The 23455-nt window shown below is 42.4% G+C and overlaps 1 protein-coding gene across 1 annotated transcript in view; it reads left to right on the forward strand.

The window, feature by feature from the left end:
* LOC119975574 (verrucotoxin subunit beta-like) overlaps positions 1-23455 on the forward strand; it is a gene marked incomplete at its 3' end in the record, with an annotated part of 275562 nt that overhangs the window by 248738 nt on the left and 3369 nt on the right. The gene's annotated exons all lie outside the window — the stretch shown is intronic.

Raw genomic sequence — 23455 nt, forward strand, 5'->3', positions numbered from 1 at the left:
GATTCTATATTAATCTCAGTAAGAGCCGTGTGATCCACTCTGTCAGATTCTATATTAATCTCATTAAGAGCCGTGTGATTCTCTCTGTCAGATTCTATATTAATCTCAGTAAGAGCCGTGTGATCCTCTCTGTCAGATTCTATATTAATCTCAGTAAGAGCCGGGTGATCCTCTCTGTCAGATTCTATATTAATCTCATTAAGAGCCGTGTGATCCTCTCTGTCAGATTCTATATTAATCTCAGTAAGAGCCGTGTGATCCTCTCTGGCAGATTCTATATTAATCTCAGTAAGAGCCGGGTGATCCTCTCTGTCAGATTCTATATTAATCTCAGTAAGAGCCATGTGACCCTCTCTGTCAGATTCTATATTAATCTCAGTAAGAGCCGTGTGATCCTCTGTCAGATTCTATATTAATCTCAGTCAGAGCCGTGGCATCCTCTCTGTCAGATTCTATATTAATCTCAGTCAGAGCCGTGGCATCCTCTGTCAGATTCTATATTAATCTCAGTAAGATCCGTGTGATCCTAACCGTCAGATTCTATATTAATCACAGTAAGAGCCGTGTGATCTCTCTGTCAGATTCTATATTAATCTCAGTAAGGAGTCGTGTGATCCTCTCTGTGAGAGTCTATATTAATCTCAGTAATAGCCGTGTGATCCTCTCTGTCAGATTCTATATTAATCTCAGTAAGAGCCGTGTGATTCTCTCTGTCAGATTCTATATTAATCTCAGTAAGAGCTGTGTGATCCTCTCTGTCAGATTCTATATTAATCTCAGTAAGAGCTGTGTGATCCTCTCTGTCAGATTCTATATTAATCTCAGTAAGAGCTGGTGTGATCCTCTCTGTCAGATTCTATATTAATCTCAGTAAGAGCTGTGTGATCCTCTCTGTCAGATTCTGTTAAATTTTAAATTAATGATTTATCTAAAATATACATATTTCTCTTTGAATCCACCAGGATAATAAAATGACCAATCGTCTTCTTGTTGAAAGATGAACTATTTAATGAGTAATACAAATAATAATCTGTGAGTTTTTGTACTCAATACTAAACTAACTGAAAGAAATAAAATACAATACTGATAACTATCTAACTATACCCTATTATTATAAAGTAGTCCTAACTTCTCTCACTCTAGCTATTCTGTGTCTTGTCTGTTCACTGTCCTGGATCACACTCTCTCAGAAAGTGCGGGAATCTAGACATTGAGACATCTAGTGTTGAAATGACTTTACTACATTTACATACATTGATCATATATATTGATATCTGAATATCACTGCATCCCCCTTTCTTGTTTTAATATTTTCTTTCAAATATCTGAAATGAAAATTTGCATAAGGTGCAGGGTAAACAGTATACAGTAATCACGAGATTATTGAAAAAGTTCACAAGTTCAGACGATTGGGTGTTCTTCTTCTCATTGTCAATCTTCTCAACGTCAAAGGTGATGAAGAAGTCTTCATATGTTTGTAAATTATGAAATTTGATTGCATTCGTTGTTCAAGTTGTTTGGAAATTGTCTGGTTCAAATCAAGATCAGGAAAAATGTTCATAGTATTTTTGACTTGAAGTAGATCTCTCCTATTTCTTCTTAGAATGTTTCCATCAGAAGTTCTGATTAGATAAGATCTTGGTGAAAATTGCCTAATAATTTGAACTTTGTCAGACCAACCTCCTTCAGGAAGTCAGAATTTAACTATATCATCTTCAGATAGAGTAGACAGTTCTTTTGAATATTGATCAAAATATCTTTTCTGACACATATTCTGTTGTTGCATTCTTTTAAAAAGATTTTGTTGTTCTTGATCAGGAAAGTGTAAATGAGGTAATGTTGTTCTCAGCACTTGTTGTTCAACATTTGAGATGGAGATAAGCCTGTTGATAGAGGAGATGTGTTATGGGTCCGGGTTTACAGAACCCCAAAGTGTATCATGGAGTTCAACCGACCCACAACTTTTAATAGATTGTGGTGCAGGGAGCACACTGCCCACTCTACAGGTGTGGTACAGCAGAAATGAACAAGTATGTTTATAAACCAAAACAATGTTTATTCTATGAACTAGAGTTAACCTTTTAAAACAAACATTGGATATCTCAACACCCATTACTTCAAAGATAACCTGAAAAGACTACAACACTAAATAATCCTTCAAACTGTTCCTTTAAACATCCAAAAGACTTAACAAACCTTCAAAAACAGGAGAACAGGAGAAATTGCAGATGCACTAGTGATGATTTACCAAAATTCACTAGACTCTGGGGTGGTCCTGGTGGATTGGAAATGAGCAAACGTGACACCATTGTTTAAAAAAGGAGGTAGGCAGAGAGCAGGAAATTATAGGCCAGTGAGCTTAATGTCGGTAGTAGGGAAGATGCTGGAATCTGTCATCAAGGAAGAAATAGCGCGGTATCTGGATAGAAATTGTCCCATTGGGCAGACGCAGCATGGGTTCATAAAGGGCAGGTCGTGCCTAACTAATTTAGTGGAATTTTTTGAGAACATTACCAGTGCAGTGGATAACGGGGAGCCAATGGATGTGGTATATCTGGATTTCCAGAAAGCTTTTGACCAGGTGCCACACAAAAGGCTGCTGCATAAGATAAAGATGCATGGCATTAAGGGTAAAGTAGTAGCATGGATAGAGGATTGGTTAATTAATAGAAAGCAAAGAGTGGGGATTAATGGGTGCTTCTCTGGTTGGCGATCAGTAGCTAGTGGTGTTCCTCAGGGATCCGTGTTGGGCCCACAATTGTTCACAATCTAAAATAGATGATTTGGAGTTGGGGACCAAGGGCAATGTGTCCAAGTTTGCAGATGACACTAAGATGAGTGGTAAAGCGAAAAGTGCAGAGGATACTGGAAGTCTGCAGAGGGATTTGGATAGGTTAAGTGAATGGGCTAGTGGCTGGCAAATGGAATACAATGTTGACAAATGTGAGGTTATCCATTTTGGTAGGAATAAAAGCAAACAGGATTATTATTTAAGCAATAAAATATTAAAGCATGCTGCTGTGCAGAGAGACCTGGGTGTGCTAGTGCATGAGTCACAGAAAGTTGGTTTACAGGTGCAACAGACGATTAAGAAGGCAAATGGAATTTTGTTCTTCATTGCTAGAGGGATGGAGTTTAAGACTAGGGAGGTTATGCTGCAATTGTATAAGGTGTTAGTGAGGCCACACCTGGAGTATTGTGTTCAGTTTTGGTCTCCTTACTTAAGAAAGTACGTACTGCCACTGGAGAGTGTGCAGAGGAGATTCACGAGGTTAATCCCAGAGTTGAAGGGGTTGGATTACCAGGAGAGGTTGAGTAGACTGGGACTGTACTCATTGGAATTTAGAAGGATGAGGGGGGATCTTATCGAAACATTTAAAATTATGAAGGGAATAGATAGGATAGATGCGGGCAGGTTGTTTCCACTGGCGGGTGACAGCAGAACTAGGGGGCATAGCCTCAAAATAAGGGGAAGTAGATTTAGGACTGAGTTTAGGAGAAACTTCTTCACCTAAAGGGTTGTGAATCTATGAAATTCTTTGCCCAGTGAAGCAGTTGAGGCTCCTTCATTACATGTTTTTAAGGTAAAGATAGATAGTTTTTTGAAGAATAAAGGGATTAAGGGTTATGGTGTTCAGGCCGGAAAGTGGAGCTGAGTCCACAAAAGATCAGCCATGATCTCATTGAATGGTGGAGCAGGCTCGAGGGGCCAGATGGCCTACTCCTGCTCCTAGTTCTTATGTTCTTATGTTCTTATTAGGTTACATTCAATATATTTATAGTCTTTTGATTGCAGAAATCACCAACACGGCTCTTTGTTTTTCTTCATGCAGCTCACATCAAAACACACAGACACTCCCAGCTGCTTTCTCAAACTGAAACTAAGAAACAGAAGTGAGCTCAGCTCCCCCCACCCTCTGACATCACTTCAGTAATATGAGCAGCTTTATTTCTTAAAGGTACATTTCTTAAATACCCATTTCTTGAAGGTACACTCAGATGACACCTCCCTCAAGAAAAAAACCCATTAACTTCAAGATGATTTCATTTTTCACTTTTGCACCATCCACTAAGAAATGTACACAGTAAAAATACTTTTTCATTTAACAAAACAACACACGCAAACAGGTATAATAATATAGTCCATTTTTCTTCTTTCTTCTTCCTCCAACCGAAATCCTTCCGTTCATCACATTCGTGACTAAGCATCGGCTATCATGTTTTCCCGTCCTGCCACATGTACTATTTTTAAATGAAATGGCTGCAACAATAAACTCCAGCGAAACAGCCTTGCATTGTTATTCTGTAATCGTTCCAAAAATATCAATGGATTATGATCAGTATATATAATGGTGTCAGACGGATTGCTGGTCACATAAATGTGAAAATGTTGCAAAGCTAGCACCAAACTCAAAGTCTCCTTCTCAATCGTCGAATCCATTTCCTGCTGAGAATTCAATTTCTTTGAATAATAACCATCAGGCCACTCGAGCCCTTCGTTACCGTCTTGTAGAAGCACCTCACCAACACCCACATTATTCGCATCAACAGCCACTTTGAATGGTTTGGTATAATTTGGGATGACTAACACAGGAGCAGTGGTTAACACAGCCTTCAGGCCGTCAAATGCTTGTTGACACTCCGCTGTCCACTGGAATTTGTTACGCTTCTTGAGCAAGTCTGTCAGGGGAGCAACACACTGCTAAAAATTGGTACAAATTTCCGGTAAAATCCACTCATACCAAGAAACCGCTTTATTTCCCGTCGTGTCGAGGGTATCGGAAACGCCCCAATAACTTTTGTTTTCACATCCCGTGGGACCATTCGACCCTGTCCGATTGTATGGCCAAGGAAAGTGACTTGGGATTTTCCAAATTCACTTTTAGCTAGGTTTATCACCAAACCCTCCTCCTGAAGTTGATTGAATAACTCCCTCAGATGTTTAAAATGTTCTTTCCATGTCTGGCTGAAAACTACCAGATCGTCGATGTGTACTGTACAATTGGGTAATCCTGAAATGACTGTATTAGTTTGCCGTTGAAATGTGGCTGGGGCGTTTTTCATGCCAAATGTCATAAATTTGAATTGGTATATACCATCTGGAATCACAAAAACCGTTTCCGATAAAGGAACCTTTAAGTAACTCCAATTTGAAAATAAAAGCGGATTGTCCGACTTTCTCAATGCAATCCTCCAAACGTAGGATAGGGTAAGAGTCCGTTCTTGTAACTGTAATCACCTTTCTTTAGTCCACACATGACCATTGGGTACCATCTGGTTTAGGTACCATCACTATGGGTGAGCTCCATTGGCTGCAACCCACTTCAATTATGCCATTTTTAAGCATTCTCTCAATTTCTTTGTTCACCTGTGCCAATTTTAACGGATTAAGTCTATCTGGATGTTGTTTGATAGGAACAGAATTTCCCACATCTACATCATGTATAGCCATTTTAGTACTTCCCAATTTATCTCGACAAACTTGCCCATGTTATATCATTAACTCTTTCAGGTCAGTTCGATTTTCCTCTGGAAGGTAACTTAACAATTTATCCCAATTTATAAGAACATCATTTTCCAATGTAATTTGAGGTATGTCAAATTCACATTCATCTGGATTTGGTTCGTCACTTTGAGTTAGAATCATTATAACCTTTTTCTCTCTTTCCCTTTCACCGTACCTTTTAAACATATTCACATGACACACTCGGTGAGTCTTCCTCCTATCTGGTGTTTTTACCACATAATTCACCTCACTTAATTGCCTTTCAATCTGATAGATAAGATCCACAAAACCTTGCTTTTAAAGGTTCGCCTGCCACTGGTAACAACACTAAAACTTTATCTCCACTGGCAAAACTACAAACTTTGGATTTCTTGTTCTCGCCCCGTTTCATCACATTTTGTGCAACTTTCAAATGATGTCTCGCCAATTCCCCTGCTCTATTTAATCGTTCCCTAAAATTTGACACGTATTCCAATCGTGTAATTTCCAATTTCTTACCCACCAATTTTTCTTTAATCAGTTTAAGTGGTCCTCCTACATCATGACCAAAAATTAGTTCAAAAGGACTAAATTTGGTTGACTCATTAGGTGCATCCCCAATTGAAAACAGTATGAACGGAACTCCTTTATCCCAATCCTCTGGATAATCCTGACAATAAGCCCTTGACATTGTCTTTAATGTTTGATGCTACCTTTCTAACGCTCCCGATTCTGGATGGTACGCAGTTGATTTAAATTGTTTTATTCCTAAGCTATCCATAACTTCTTTGAATAACTTTGAGGTAAAATTTGATCCTTGATACGATTGTATTTCTGTGGGTAGTCCATATCTAGTAAAGAATTAATTAACTCCTCCACAATCTTTTTAGCTGTAATATTACGTACTGGAATGGCCTCTGGAAACCTAGTGGACACATCCATTATAGTCAAAAGATATTTATAGGTTCGATCCCGGCTCTGGGTCACTGTCGGTGTGGAGTTTACACATTCTCCCCTTGTTTGCGTGGGTTTCGCCCCCACAACCCATAAATGTGCAGAGTATGAGGATTGGCCACACTAAATTGCCCCTTAATTGGAAAAAATCATTGGGTAATCTAAATTTTAAAAAATATATATTTATTCCCACTTTTTGTTTTAGGAAGCGGTCCTAAACAATCAATTAGGACCCTTGTAAAAGGTTCCTCAGATGCTGGAATGGATATTATGGGCGCTGGTTTTATCACTGCTTGAGGTTTCCCTATCACTTGACATGTGTAACATGATTGACAAAATTTAACTACATCTTTATGTAATCCAGGCCAATAAAAATGTTTCAGGATTTTAGCTTGAGTTTTCCTTATCCCCAAATGACCTCCCACTGATACCTCATGTGCCACTCGCAACATCTCCTTTCTATACCCTACCGGCAATACTACTTGATAAATGTCTGCCCACTTTTCATCCACATACATATGTACTGGTCTCCATTTTCTCATCAAGACATCACATTTACGGCAATAACACTCTGGTATACTCTCAGATTTCTCTTCCGCATATGCTTTCTGATACTGATGCTTATTTCTACATCTTTCTGTTGTAACTCCGCCAATTTTCCTGAACTAAAAATATCCGCCTCATCCTCGACCTGTTCTTGTTCCTTTTCAACCACCTGATCAAAAATCGTTTCTGATAATTTCAATTCAACTTTATCTTCACTTTTTGATTTTGCCTCTTGCCTTAACCTGTGACTTTGCGACCTTGTTACTACACAATCCGGAAAAATCCAGGATATTCGGCCTTCAACACTTCAGTTATCTGATTTTGACTGGCTTATCAACCACAGTAGGCATCACTCCCACTTGAGATCCAGCTATATCTTTATCCAAGTTAAACTGTATTCCTCGACAAGGTAGTTTCTCTATTACGCCTACTACCACTTCACCACTATTCACTGGACTTTTCAACCTTACCTTATATAATGGAACACTACTTTCACCCTGAATTCCACATATTAGCACCATTTCTTGCAATATTTTTCCCAAACTACAGAACTCCTCGTTTCTTACCATTAAAGATTGACTAGCTCCCATATCTCTTAAAATTGTGACTTCTTTACCTGCTCCTCCTGATACACATGTGTAAACTTTACCCACACAACTAAATTCTTTAAAGAGATCTGTCACCTTCTTATCAATCACCTCTTGATCAGGCTGCGCACTCTTTTGCACCTCCTTCACTTCACTTGGGCTTTCCTTTACAACTTTAACAAACCCCACTGTCTTATCCTGTTTTACCACATCAGCCTTCCCAGTGCTTTTCTTCAACCACCAACACTGTGACTTTACATGGCCTAGTTTATTACAGTGAAAACATTTGAAACTTTTCATTTCTTTTCCACCCTCCTGGATTTCTTTTTTAATCTGAGGTACACTCTCCTTATTATCTCCCATTAGATCTCCTTTATCTCTACCACTTGAGTATTTTTTATGTCTCCAGTTTCTATCACTCACAGGCTGGAACTGATGTTGGAACCCCAGCTTTGATTTATGAACTAATTCATAATCATCTGCCATTTCTGCTGCTAATCTCACAGTTCTAACCCTCTGTTCTTCCACATGAGTCCTCACTACATCAGGAATTGAATTTTTAAACTCTTCCAAAAGTATAATTTCTCAGATAGCTTCATACGTTTGGTCTACTTTCAAAGCCCTTATCCACCTAACAAAATTACTCTGTTTGCTCCTTTCAAACTCCATGGGCGCGATTCTCCGCAAATGCGGAGAGTCGTGAAGGCTGCCGTGGAACCGGCCGTGTTTGACGGCAGTCTCCGCTCCCCCAACCGGGAACCGATTCTCCTCCCCGGTCGGGGCTAGCACCGTGCGGCCGTGAACTCCGGCATCGTGGTCTTAACGAATTTCGCTAAGCCCGCACGCCAAAGTTAGTGACGGCTGACGCATATGATGACGTCAGCCGCACATGCGTGGATTAAACGACTCCCACGCATGCGCGGATGACATCATCACGCATATGCGTGAAACCCGCGCATGCGCGGGCCGTTATGCCCCTCAGAAGCCCCGCGGACGGATCCATCGGGGCGGCGGAGTAATAAAGAGTGCACAGGGTGAGTACCCGCTGCCCGCGATCGGTGCCCACCGATCACGGGCCCATGGCACCCTTGGCACAGCCGTAGTGCGGCCGTGCCAATCGGTGCCATGGTTCCCCAGAACAGCACTTTACGGCCGTTTTTACGAACGGTGAGAGCAGGTGTGTTTTGAGTTCGTAAAAACGGCCGTAAAGGCCTGGGAACTCGGCCCATCGTCCAGGGGAGAATCGCTGCTCGCCGTAAAAAAACGGCGAGCAGCGATTCGTGTCGGGGGGCGGCCGTGGGGGGGGGGGGAGAATAGTGGGAGGGCGTCGGACCAGCGTGGCCGTAAAAATTTGCGCCGCCCGCTATTCTCCGACGTGTCGTGAGTGGGGAGAATCGCGCCTGATGGATTTTTGACCAGGTTCTTTTCTTAAGTTTCTAAACCTTTGTTTGTAGGCTTCAGGCACTAGTTCATGTGCTTTTCTAAGATGGATTTTTTCACTTCCTCATAACTAGTCCCAGATACCTCCTCCTGTAGTGATGCAAACACTTCACTAGCCCCACCTAACAGCTTTGTTTGAATCAGTAATTCCCACATGTCCGGTGGCCATTTCATTTGTTTAGCAACCTTCTCAAATGAAATGAAAAAGGCTTCTACCTCCTTCTCATCAAACCTTGGCACTGCATGGATATATTTAATTAGATCCCCACCAAGCCTTCGATTATGACGCTCTGTCTCACTATTCTCATCAATCTCATCCAACTGTATGTTTCCCTTTACATCCGCCAATTTTAACTGACTGTCATGTTTCATGGCCATTTTCTGAAGTTCAAACCCTCTCTTTATCTTTTTCTCTGATCTGTATCTCCCTTTCTCTTTCTTTTTGTTCCGCTCGGGCTATTCTTTCTTTTTCTCTTTCTTCTCTCCTTTTCTTCTCTATCTCTTTCATATTCGAGCTGCTTTAATTCTTTCTCATGTTGCATTTGTTTATTTGTAACTAAAGTTTTGCCATTTCCAATGAGTCAGACTATATCTCAGGCAATTTTAAATGCTTAGCCACCACCATAATTACCTCATCCTTTCGCATTTTGTCAGGTAACACACTCCCTACTTAAACTGAAATACCACACCTGAAAAGCAACCACAATATGCTCACCACTCACTGTCTTTAAGTTCACTGAGCCAATCCAATAGATAGACTTTAATCCCCCTCGAGCCCCCAACTTGTTATGGGCCAGGGTTTAGAGAACCCCAAAGTTTATCAAGGAGTTCACCTGACCCACAACTTTTAATAGATTGTGGTTATGGGGAACACATGGGCTTACTCTGCAGGTGAGGTACAACAGAAAATTACAGTACTTTTAAATTAAAACAATGTTCATTTCTGAAACCAGTTAACATTTATAAACCCACTGTAAACATCTTAAGAACTGTCAACACCAATCATCCCCAAAGAATACAGTACTCTATAGATAACCATTAATAAATTCCCAAACAACATCCGGAAGACCCTTTTTAACACAGAGATCAAGTTTAAATTCTCTACCGAAAGCAGTTATCACTTTAAAATCACCCAAATGAACACTCTTTAGCTCATGGAGAGGTCCATGCCCATCTGCTGGCTTTCACTGTAGCTCTTCTCTCCGAAAACAAAACTAAACACACCCTGTAGCAAACAGCCTAAAGCGAAAGTAAAAAGCAAAGTGAGAGCTCAGCTCCACCCACACTGCAGCCACTTGAGCAGACAAACATTTCTCAAAGTGACATTCCCATGACATAGAGCAGTTGTTCTAGTGGATAGATTTGAAATGAACTTTCCTAGAAAGTTGACAATTCTGAGAAAGCGTACGACAGCCCTCTTATCTTTAGGAATTTGCATTGCCTTGATGGCTTGCACTTTGTCTTTATCTGGTTTTATGCCTCCAGCCGTTATGTTGTCACCTAGGAATCTTAAAGATGAGGCAGCAAACATGCCCTTGGCCTTATTTAATTTCAAACCATAGGTAACAATTCTTTTGAAAACTTCCTGAAGACACTTCATATGCTCTTCAGGCGTTGTTGGCCAAAAGATGATGTCGTCAACATAAATTCGAACTCCTTCTATGTTCTCGGCCATCTGTTCCATTGTTCTGTGAAAAATTTCAGAAGCGGAAATAATTCCAAAAGGCATCCTATTGAAACAATACCTTCCAAAAGGTGTAGTAAAAGTACAGAGAAGTTCACTGGGGTCTTTGTCTTTGCCAAAACCCTTGAGATGCATCAAGCTTGGTAAATATTCTAGCATTTGCCATCTCTGCAGTGATATCATCTTTCTTCGGTATAGGATAATGTTCTCTCTTGATACTTCTATTGCAATATTTTGGATCCATACAGATTCTTATTTTGCCTGTAGGTTTTTTTGCTCAGACTAGGGAGCTTACCCAGTCAGTAGGTTGAGTAACAAGATTATTCTTGAGTTTGACGTCGTGACAATCAGCTTTCAGTCCATCTTGAAGTGGAGCAGGAGCACGCCTAGGTGGATGGATCACCGATTTGGCATTCTTTTACAGTTGGATTTTATACTGAAAAGGTAAATTGCCCATACATTGAAATACATTTGGGTATTGTTGTAAAAGTTGCTGAATATCATCAGTGAGTACACTTGATTGACAGGTATTCATGAAGATTCTCTGTATTATCTGCAAATCTTTGCATGTTTCAGCTCCAAGTAATGATGAATAAGTATCATTGACAATCTCAAACCTTACTTGTTGTTGAATGGCTCTGTTTGTGACACTTAGGTAACATGAACCATGCGAGAAAATGTGATTGCCATGTAGTCACGCAATGAGCATTCTGGAGGAATCATTTCATTCTGACTCTTGATCATCGCCAGGTTCTTGGAATTCCAAAGATTCGCCGAGGCACCGGTATCCAATTTCAAAGTGATTGGAATTGTGCTAATCACAGTGGTCATCCATTCGTTGCTTACTATATTGACTTTTTGTTCTACCGTTTGAAGATCTTTCTCATACTCTCGTTGAGGTAACTTCATTGTTTTAAGATGATCCTTGCTTGCTTGTAGATAATTCTTGATGGACGAATCAACTACACCAACAAAAGAAGTATTTTCTAATGAGAAAATATTGTCATCTTCTGTGAAATCTTCTTGAGTGTTGATTTCTTCTGTTTTGTCCACAGCTCGTACTTTGTGATATTTTTGTGTCCCGGTGGATTGACACAGTGAATCATAATGGTTAAGTTTCTGACATTTTAAACAGCGTTTGCCAAAAGCAGGACAATTTCCCTTTAAGTGGGCGTTGCTATACCTGTGAAACGTAATCACGCTGTCGTCATGATGTAATTGTGACATACGCGCATGCGCAGACTTCTTTTTGAACGTCTCGCATTTTGGTACGTAGTGTGCATGTGCAGAGTTCGCAAATGCTTGCAGGGAATAGCTTCCGTACCCCCGACTTCTGCTTTGCTTGCGACACCATTTTGATTTTCTCTGCCGCAAGGCACAGATTTTTTCCTTAGGATAAAATGCTAGATACTGGCTCTTGGTTTGTTCCACTGATGTACATTTGTCAATCGCGATTTGTAGAGTTAAATCATTCTGACGAATTACAGCTTCTCTGACAGTGTCATCAAGTATGCCATCTAATATTTGATCTCTAACAAGTGAATCATGCAGATCTGCATAGTTACACGTTTTAGCTAAGAGTTTGAGATCTTTGATGAAATTATTCACAGGTTCACCAGCTTTTTGAACTCTTCTGTGAAATTTCAGTCGTTCTAAAATTTCATTTGTCTACATTTTACAATGTTCAGCAAACTTCGCCATTACTTGATCAAGTTTTGTTTTATCTTCACCACCATTAAAATTAAAAGAGTTGAAAATATTGATTGCTTGCTGTCCAGTGCAGCCATCTGGGATGGCCACTTCCAGAATACAAAATGGACGCTCGCAAAGAATGTGGACAGTACTAGACAACAAGCAGGCACAGAATCTGAATGTATATTTGGGAGACAGCTCCCAGACGGAAGTGAAACTACGGGTCGATTAGCATATTGATGGCCCATCTCCAAGGAACAAAGGAATAACACTCAGGTAGCCGATACTGTTGCAGACATCTCGGTGCCACGACCCCAACCGAAAAGCACAAACAAAGCAAGGCCAACGGCCACCTAGGACACGGCCAGCCATCAGGGCACCCGCCCCTTTATTGGTTAAGATCGATAACAATGATCGAGAAGCGGCCCAGTGAATTGGGACCAAGTTTAAGGCCCGCCTAAAAGTGCGCAAAGCCCCTCCAAGTATAAGAAGGAACACCCACAAGAGAATCGCTCTCTTGGACTTGGTTCTCGAAGCGAAGTGACCCATCCACCAGCTGCACCAGAGCAAGTAAGTCCAAGTTCAACACTTGCTACCAGACGGACGACCTTAGCTGTTCTCCTGTTACCTTTTTGAACCCAACAGCCTCAGATCCGAACAACGGCCATTGTTCCTCTGACTAAGTGGGCACCTGAAGTTAAGTATAGGTGTTAGTGACAGAGATAGTTTAGTTTGTAGTACTGTTGTGCTTGAGTAGATCTTACTGTGTGTGGAAACCAATAGTATTGACTTTGAACTAACTAACTGGTGTATTGGCTCTTTGATCGGTATTCGGGTTGAACCTTGTAGCGGTATCGAGAGATACCTGGCAACTCTGAAAGTATAAACATAATTAGGATTGAGAAAGGCGACTATATTGAAGGGCATATTTATAACCAGATAAATATAGCAACACCTGCAAGGGACAGAAGTAAAGCAATTCTTCCAGCTACCGGGGCAGCACTTAAGTCACTAGCTTCAAAGTAGAGTTGAAATTGCTGTTTGAACAATTTCCAATTTAAATTTAAATTACCAGTGGTCTTGAGATGTCTTGGTGCTTGAACTTGGTCCATTGATACGTTGTTTTCGCCAAAGTTTTCCAAGTTGCGATGATTGCTGTAGTCGAATAGTTGAATCCGTTTTTTTCTTTTTTCTTTCTTCTTTACTTATTCTAAATCTTTGTTAGTCTTTCTTAAAAGATTTAAACTTGCTGGTACCATGTTATATTTTAAATAATGACTTATCTAAAATGTATATATTACTCTTAGAATCCACCAGGATGATAAAATGACCAATAGTCTTCTTGTTGAAAGATGAACTATTTAATGAGTAATACAAATAATAATCTGTAAATTCTTGTGCTCAATACTAAGCTAACTAAAAGAAATAAAATACAATACAGATAACTATCTGACTGTACACTATTATTATAAAGCAGTTCTAACTTCTCTCACTCTAGCTATTCTGTTCACTGTCCTAGATCACTAACTCTCAGAAAGAGCGGTAATAAGAACATAAGAACATAAGAACTAGGAGCAGGAGTAGGCCATCTGGCCCCTCGAGCCTGCTCCGCCATTCAATTAGATCATGGCTGATCTTTTGTGGACTCAGCTCCACTTTCCGGCCCGAACACCATAACCCTTAATCCCTTGATTCTTCAAAAAACTATCTATCTTTACCTTAAAAACATGTAATGAAGGAGCCTCAACTGCTTCACTGGGCAAGGAATTCCATAGATTCACAACCCTTTGGGTGAAGAGGTTCCTCCTAAACTCAGTCCTAAATCTACTTCCCCTTATTTTGAGGCTATGTCCCCTAGTTCTGCTGTCACCCGCCAGTGGAAACAACCTTCCGGCATCAATCCTATCTATTCCCTTCATAATTTTAAATGTTTCTATAAGATCCCCCCTCGTCCTTCTAAATTCCAACGAGTACAGTCCCAGTCTACTCAACCTCTCCTCATAATCCAACCCCTTCAGCTCTGGGATTAACCTAGTGAATCTCCTCTGCACACCCTCCAGCGCCAGTACGTCCTTTCTCAAGTAAGGAGACCAAAGCTGAACACAATACTCCAGGTGTGGCCGCACTAACACCTTATACAATTGCAACATAACCTCCCTAGTCTTAAACTCCATCCCTCTCGCAATGAAGAACAAAATTCCATTTGCCTTCTTAATCACCTGTTGCACTTGTAAACCAACCTTCTGTGACTCATGCACTAGCACACCCAAGTCTCTCTGAACAGCGGCATGCTTTAATATTTTATGGTTTAAATAATAATCCCGTTTGCTGTTATTCCTACCAAAATGGATAACCTCACATTTGTCAACATTGTATTCCATCTGCCAGACCCGAGCCCATTCACTTAACCTATCCAAATCCCTCTGCAGACTTCCAGTATCCTCTGCACTTTTCGCTTTACCACTCATCTTAGTGTCATCTGCAAACTTGGACACATTGCCCTTGGTCCCCAACTCCAAATCATCTATGTAAATTGTGAACAATTGTGGGCCCAACACGGATCCCTGAGGGACACCACTAGCTACTGATTGCCAACCAGAGAAACACCCATTTATCCCAACTCTTTGCTTTCTATTAATTAACCAATCCTCTATCCATGCTACTACTTTACCCTTAATGCCATGCATCTTTATCTTATGCAGCAACCTTTTGTGTGGCACCTTGTCAAAGGCTTTCTGGAAATCCAGATATACCACATCCATCGGCTCCCCGTTATCTACTGCACTGGTAATGTCCTCAAAAAATTCCACTAAATTAGTTAGGCATGACCTGCCTTTTACGAACCCATGCTGCGTCTGCCCAATGGGACAATTTCTATCCAGATGCCTCGCAATTTCTTCCTTGATGATAGATTCCAGCATCTTCCCTACTACCGAAGTTAAGCTCACTGGCCTATAATTTCCTGCTTTCTGCCTACCTCCTTTTTTAAACAGTGGCGTCATGTTTGCTAATTTCCAATCCACCGGGACCACCCCAGAGTCTAGTGAATTTCGGTAAATTATCACTAGTGCATCTGCAATTTCCCTAGCCATCTCTTTAGCACTCTGGGATGCATTCCATCAGGGCCAGGAGACTTGTCTACCTTTAGCCCCATTAGCTTGCCCATCACTCCCTCCTTAGTGATAACAATCCTCTCAAGGTCCTCACCTGTCATAGCCTCATTTCTATCAGTCGCTGGCATGTTATTTGTGTCTTCCACTGTGAAGACCGACCCAAAAAACCTGTTCAGTTCCTCAGCCATTTCCTCATCTCCCATTATTAAAACTCCCTTCTCATCCTCTAAAGGACCAATATTTACCTTAGCCACTCTTTTTTGTCTTACATATTTGTAAAAACTTTTACTGTCTGTTTTTATATTCAGATCAAGTTTACTCTCATACTCTATCTTACTCTTCTTTATAGCTTTTTTAGTAGCTTTCTGTTGCCCCCTAAAGATTTCCCAGTCCTCTAATCTCCCAGCAATCTTTGCCACTTTATATGCTTTTTCCTTCAGTTTGATACTCTCCCTTATTTCCTTCGATTTTCCCTCTTTCTTCCGTCCTTCCTTTTTGTTGGTATAAACCTTTGCTGAGCACTGTGAAAAATCGCTTGGAAGGTTCTCCACTGTTCCTCAACTGTTCCACCATAAAGTCTTAGCTCCCAGTCTACCTTAGCTAGTTCTTCTCTCATCCCCTTGTAATCTCCTTTGTTTAAACACAAAACACTAGTATTTGATTTTACTTTCTCACCCTCCACCTGTATTTTAAATTCCACTAAATTGTGATCGCTCCTTCCGAGAGGATCCCTAACTATGAGATCATGAATCAATCCTGTCTCATTACACAGGACAAGATCTAGGACCGTTTGTTCCCTCGTAGGTTCCATTACATACTGTTCTAGGAAACTATCGCGGATACATTCTATAAACTACTCCTCAAGGTTGCCTTGACCGACCTGGTTAAACCAATCGACATGTAGATTAAAATCCCCCATGATAACTGCTGTACCATTTCTACATGCATCAGTTATTTCTTTGTTTATTGCCTGCCCCACCATATCGTTACTATTTGGTGGCCGATAGACTACTCCTATCAGTGACTTTTTCGCCTTACTATTCCTGATTTCCACCCAAATGGATTCAACCTTATCCTCCATAGCACCGATGTCATCCCTTACTATTGCCCGGATGTCATCCTTAAATAACAGAGCAACACCACCTCCCTTACCATCCACTCTGTCCTTCCGAATAGTTTGATACCCTCGGATATTTAACACCCAGTCGTGACCATCCTTTAACCATGTTTCAGTAATGGCCACTAAATCATAGTCATTTACGATGATTTGTGCCATCAACTCATTTACTTTATTCCGAATACTACGTGCACTCAGGTAAAGTACACTTATGTTGTTTTTTTTACCTCTGTTTTGAATCTTAACATCTCCAGTTTTATTCCTTTTGTTATTACTGGGCCTATTCACTGTGCTCCCCTCAGTCACTGTACCTTGTACTGTCGCCCTTTTAGATTTCTGACTATGTCTTCTCTGCCTTGCACTTTTCCCCTTACTTCCTTTTGCTTCTGTCCCTGTTTTACTACCTTCCAACTTCCTGCATCGGTTCCCATCCCCCTGCCACATTAGTTTAAACCCTCCCCAACAGCTCTAGAAAACACCCCCCCTAGGACATCAGTTCCAGTCCTGCCCAGGTGCAGACCGTCCGGTTTGTACTGGTCCCACCTCCCCCAGAACCGGTCCCAATGCCCCAGGAATTTGAATCCCTCCCTCTTGCACCATCTCTCGAGCCACGCATTCATCCTATCTATCCTGACATTCCTACTCTGACTAGCTCGTGGCACTGGTAGCAATCCTGAGATTACTACCTTTGAGGTCCTACTTTTTAGTTTAACTCCTAACTCCCTGAATTCCGCTTGTAGGACCTCATCCCGTTTTTTACCTATATCGTTGGTGCCTATGTGCACCACGACAGCTGGCTGTTCACCCTCCCCACCCCCCAGAATGTCCTGCAGCCGCACCGAGACATCCTTGACCCTTGCACCAGGGAGGCAACATACCATCCTGGAGTCTCGATTGCGTCCACAGTAATCTAGAATTAATACCATCTGACATTAAGACATCTGGTGTTGAAATGACTGGACTACATTGACATACATTGATCATGCATATCAATATCTGAATATCACAACAGATTCTATATTAATCTCAGAAAGAGCCGTGTGATCCTCTCTGTCAGATTCTATATTAATCTCAGTAAGAGCCGTGTGATCCTCTCTGTCAGATTCTATATTAATCTCAGTAAGAGCTGTGTGATCCTCTCTGTCAGATTCTATATTAATCTCAGTCAGAGCCGTGTAATCCTCTCTGTCAGATTCTATATTAATCTCAGTAAGAGCCGTGTGATCCTCTCTGTCAGATTCTATATTAATCTCAGTAAGAGCCGTGTGATCCTCTCTGTCAGATTCTATATGAATCTCAGTTAGAGCCGTGTGATCCTCTCTGTCAGATTCTATATTAATCTCAGTAAGAGCCGTGTGATCCTCTCTGTCAGATTCTATATTAATCTCAGTAAGAGCCGTGTGATCCTCTCTGTCAGATTCTATATTAATCTCAGTAAGAGCCGTGTGATCCTCTCTGTCAGATTCTATATTAATCTCAGTAAGAGCCGTGTGATCCTCTCTGTCAGATTCTATATTAATCTCAGTAAGAGCCGTGAGATCCTCTCTGTCAGATTCTATATTAATCTCAGTAAGAGCCGTGTGATCCTCTCTGTCAGATTCTATATTAATCTCAGTAAGAGCCGTATGATCCTCTCTGTCAGATTCTATATTAATCTCAGTCAGAGCCGTGTGATCCTCTCTGTCAGATTCTATATTAATCTCAGTGATAGCCGTATGATCCTCTCTGTCAGATTCTATATTAATCTCAGTAAGAGCTGTGTGATCCTCTCTGTCAGATTCTATATTAATCTCATTAAGAGCCGTGCGATCCACTCTGTCAGATTCTATATTAATCTCAGTCAGAGCCGTGTGATCCTCTCTGTCAGATTCTATATTAATTTCAGTCAGAGCCGTGTGATCCTCTGTCAGATTCTATATTAATCTCAGTCAGAGCCGTGGGATCCTCTCTGTCAGATTCTATATTAATTTCAGTCAGAGCCGTGTGATCCTCTCTGTCAGATTCTATATTAATCTCAGTTTGTTATCCAACTGGCCAAATTTCCCACTATCCCATGCCTCCTTACTTTCTGCACAAGCCTACAATGGGGAACCTTATCAAATGCCTTACTAAAATCCATGTACACTACATCCACTGCTTTACCTTCATCCACATGCTTGGTCACCTCCTCAAAGAAGTCCATAAGACTTGTAAGGCAAGACCTACCCCTCACAAATCCGTGCTGACTATCCCTAATCAAGCAGTTCCTTTCCAGATGCTCAGAAATCCTATCCCTCAGTACCCTTTCCATTACTTGCCTACCACTGAAGTAAGACTAACTGGCCTGTAATTCCCAGGGTTATCCCTATTCCCTTTTTTAAACAGGGGCACGACATTCGCCACTCTCCAATCCTCTGGTACCACCCCTGTTGACAGCGAGGACGAAAAGATCATTGCCAACGGCTCTGCAATTTTATTTCTTGCTTTCCATAGAATACTTGGATATATCCCGTCAGGCCCGGGGGACTTGTCTCTCCTCAAGTTTTTCAAAACGCGCAACACATCTTCCTTCCTAACAAGTCTCTCCTTGAGCTTACCAGTCTGTTTCACACTGTCCTCTCCAACAATATGGCCCCTCTCGTTTGTAAATACTGAAGAAAAGTACTTGTTCAAGACCTCTCCTATCTCTTCAGACTCAATACACAATCTCCCACTACTGTCCTTGATTGGACCTACCCTCGCTCTAGTCATTCTCATATTTCTCACATGTGTAAAAGGCCTTGGGGTTTTCCTCGATCCTACCTGCCAAAGATTTTTCATGCCCTCTCTTGGCTCTCCTAATCCCTTTCTTCAGTTCCCTCCTGGCTGTCTTGTATCCCTCCAGCGCCATGTCTGAGCCTTGTTTCTTCAGCCTTACATAAGTCTCCTTCTTCCTCTTAACAAGACATTCAACCTCTCTTGTCAACCATGGTTCCCTCACTCAACTATCTCTTCCCTGCCTGACAGAGACATACATATCAAAGACACGCAGTACCTGTTCCTTGAACAAGTTCCACATTTCACTTGTGTCCTTCCCTGACAGCCTATGTTCCCAACTTCTACACTTCAATTCTTGTCTGACAGCATTGTATTTACCCTTCCCCCAATTATAAACCTTGCCCTGTTGCACGCACCTATCCCTCTCCATAACTAAAGTGAAAGTCACAGAATTGTGGTCACTACCTCCAAAATGCTCCACGACTAACAAATCTATCACCGGCCCTGGTTCATTACCAAGTACTAAATCCAATATGGCCTCCCCTCTGGTCGGACAATCTACATACTGTGTTAGAAAAGCTTCCTGGACACACTGCACAAACACCACCCCATCCAAACTATGTGATCTAAAGAGTTTCCACTCAATGTTTGGGAAGTTGAAGTCACCCATGACTACTACCCTGTGACTTCTGCACCTTTCCAAAATCTGTTTCCCAATCTGTTCCTCCACATCTCTGCTGCTATTGGGGGGCCTATAGAAAACTCCCAACAAGGTGACTGCTCCTTTCCTATTTCTGACTTCAACCCATATTACCTCAGTAGGCAGATCCCCCTCGAACTGCCTTTCTGCAGCTGTTATACTATCTCTAATTAACAATGCCACCCCCCCCCCCCCCACCTCTTTTACCATCCTCCCTAATCTTGTTGAAACATCTATAACCAGGGACCTCCAACAACCATTTCTGCCCCTCTTCTATCCAAGTTTCTGTGATGGCCACCACATCGTTGTTGCTCGTTTTACTGGAGTGTGATTAACACGCCTCCGTTTAAAGGCCGTGTGCTTAACACTACTATAGCTCTGTATGTGTAATTATGCTCGGAGTCGCCAGGTGTCGAATTGAGACACCGTCACAAGTATATCAAGGTCAGGTTCAAAGTAATAAATCCATACACCGATTAGTAAGTCCAAACGATTGGTGTTTATTATAACAAATATAATAAATACTCATGCATACGCTAAAGAGACTAACTCACTTCTAATACTAAACAACTAAATACTTATCTAGACAGGAACAGGCAAGGTCAGGGAGCAAGGCCTTCGTCCCGTTCTTGGTCTGTAACTTTCTGACTGGCAAAGTTGTCAAGGGCTAGCAAGGTCTGGATCACGTAGCGATCGTTGTGTTGGCACTTACAGTTCGATGGCTGACGCTCAACGGCCGGTGATGAAAACTGGAGTCAGGATGCGCTGCAACAGGTCTGGGCCGGAGTCTGGAAGCAAACAGTTGGAGCAAACAGACCGAACCATGTGCGGGACCTACTCTTATAGGTCCCAGGAGGTTCAGGCCCCCTTGGGGCGGCTCCCTCATCGATTGGGTCTTTCCCAATCGATATCTTTCGAACTCCCCAATCCTAGGGTCGTTCCTCGATGGGTGGGGCGGTCCCTACGGCTCTTTGTGTTGGTTGCTTTGGCGCCATTCTGTCTGGGCGTCTATGGAAAAGTATCCATCGATACTTAAATGTTTCTATTGTCCTGGACCTGGATCGGGATCACCTCATTACTATGCAGATCTGTTTCCCGTTTGCACCTTTGGCTGAAACTCTGCACCTGGCTTGAAACTGGTTTCTGGACGTGCAGAATGCAAAACAGTCTTCTGCAAGCTGTTTGTCCTTACTATGACTGTTTTTCCCTGCAGTCTTTGCGGTTCTACATTTTGTAGCCCAGTGTCCATCTTAGATGGCTGCATCGTAGTCTCAAGTACCGATCCATGCCGTAAGTTCACCCACCTTATTCCTGATGCTTCTTGCATTAAAGTATACACACTTCAACCCATCTCCTTGCCTGCAAGTACTCTCATTTGTCATTGTTACCTTCCCCACTGCATCACTACGTGCTTTGGCGTCCTGAATATTGGCTTCCTTAGTTGCTGGACTACAAATCCGGTTCCCAATCCCCTGCCAAATTAGTTTAAACCCTCCCGAAGAGTACTAGAAAACCTCCCCCCCACGATATTGGTGCCCCTCTGGTTCAGATGCAACCCGTCCTGCTTGTACAGGTCCCACATTCTCCAGAATGCGCTCCAATTATCCAAATACCTGAAGCCCTCCCTCCTACACCATTCCTGCAGCCACGTGTTCAACTGCACTCTCTCCCTATTCCTAGCCTCGCTATCACGTGGCACCGGCAACAAACCAGAGATGACAACTCTGTCTGTCCTGGCCTTTAACTTCCAGCCGAACACCCTAAACTTGTTTATTACCTCCACATCCTTTTTCCTACCTACGTCGTTGGTACCAATGTGCACCACGACTTCTGGCTGCTCACCCTCCCCTTCAGGATCCTGAAGACACGATCTGAGACATCCCTGGCCCTGGCACCCATCACGATTCTGTATTAATCTCAGTAAGAGCCGTGTGATCCTGTCTGTCAGATTTTATATTCATCGCAGTAACAGCCGTGTGATCCACTCTGTCAGATTCTGTATTAATCTCAGTAAGAGCCGTGTGATCCTCTCTGTCAGATTCCATATTAATCTCAGTAAGAGCCGTGTGATCCTCTCTGTCAGATTCTATATTAATCTCAGTAAGAGCCGTATGATCCTCTCTGTCAGATTCTATATTAATCTCAGTAAGAGCCGTGTGATCCTCTCTGTCAGATTCTATATTAATCTCAGTAAGAGCCGTGTGATCCTCTCTGTCAGATTCTATATTAATCTCAGTAAGAGCCGTGTGATCCTCTCTGTCATATTCTATATTAATCTCAGTAAGAGCCGTGTGATCCTCTCTGTCAGATTCTATATTAATCTCAGTCAGAGCCGTGTGATCCTCTCTGTCAGATTCTATATTAATCTCAGTAAGAGCCGTGTGATCCTCTTTGTCAGATTCTATATTAATCTCAGTAAGAGCCGTATGACCTTCTCTGTCAGATTCTATATTAATCTCAGTAAGAGCCGTGTGATCCTCTCTGTCAGATTCTATATTAATCTCAGTAAGAGCCGTGTGATCCTCTCTGTCAGATTCTATATTAATCTCAGTAAGAGCCGGGTGATCCTCTCTGTCAGATTCTATATTAATCTCAGTAAGAGCCGTGTGATCCTCTCTGTCAGATTCTATATTAATCTCAGTAAGAGCCGTGTGATCCTCTGTCAGATTCTATATTATTCTCAGTAAGAGTCGTGTGATCCACTCTGTCAGATTTTATGGGCGCGATTCTCCGCTGCCCACGACAGGTCGGAGAATAGCGGGAGGGCCTTCCCGACATTTTTCCCGACCTCCCGCTATTCTCCCCCCCCCACGGCCGCCCCACGACACGAATCGCTGCTCACAGTTTTTTACGTCGAACAACGATTCTCCCCTGGCCGATGGGCCGAGTTCCCAGGCCTTTACGGCCGTTTTCACGAACGCAAACACACCTGCTCTCACCGTTCGTGAAAACGGCCACACAGTGCCGTTCCGGACAACCATGGCACCGATTGGCACGGCCGCACCACGGCCGTGCCAATGGTGGCATGGGCCCACGATCGGTGCCCACCGATCGCGGGCAGCGGGTCCGATACCCACGCACTCTTTGTTCCTCCGCCGCCCCGCAGGATCAGTCCGCCGGGCGGCTGAGGGGCATGACGGCCCACGCATGCGCGGGTTTAACGCATATGTTTGTTGACGTCATCCGCGCATGCGCGGGTTGGAGCCGTCCAATCCGCGCATGCGCGGCTGACGTCATCGTGCGCGTCGTCCGCTGTGACGTTTGGCGCGCGGGTTTAGCGACGGTCGCTAAGCCCGCGATGCCGTGTTTCGCAGCCGCGCCCGGGGGGGAGAATCGAGTCCAGGGAGGGGGCGCGGAGGCTGCCGTGAAACACGGTCAGTTTCACGGCAGCCTTTACGACT

This window comes from Scyliorhinus canicula, chromosome 13, assembly GCF_902713615.1.
Source record: "Scyliorhinus canicula chromosome 13, sScyCan1.1, whole genome shotgun sequence".
NCBI lineage: Eukaryota > Metazoa > Chordata > Chondrichthyes > Carcharhiniformes > Scyliorhinidae > Scyliorhinus > Scyliorhinus canicula.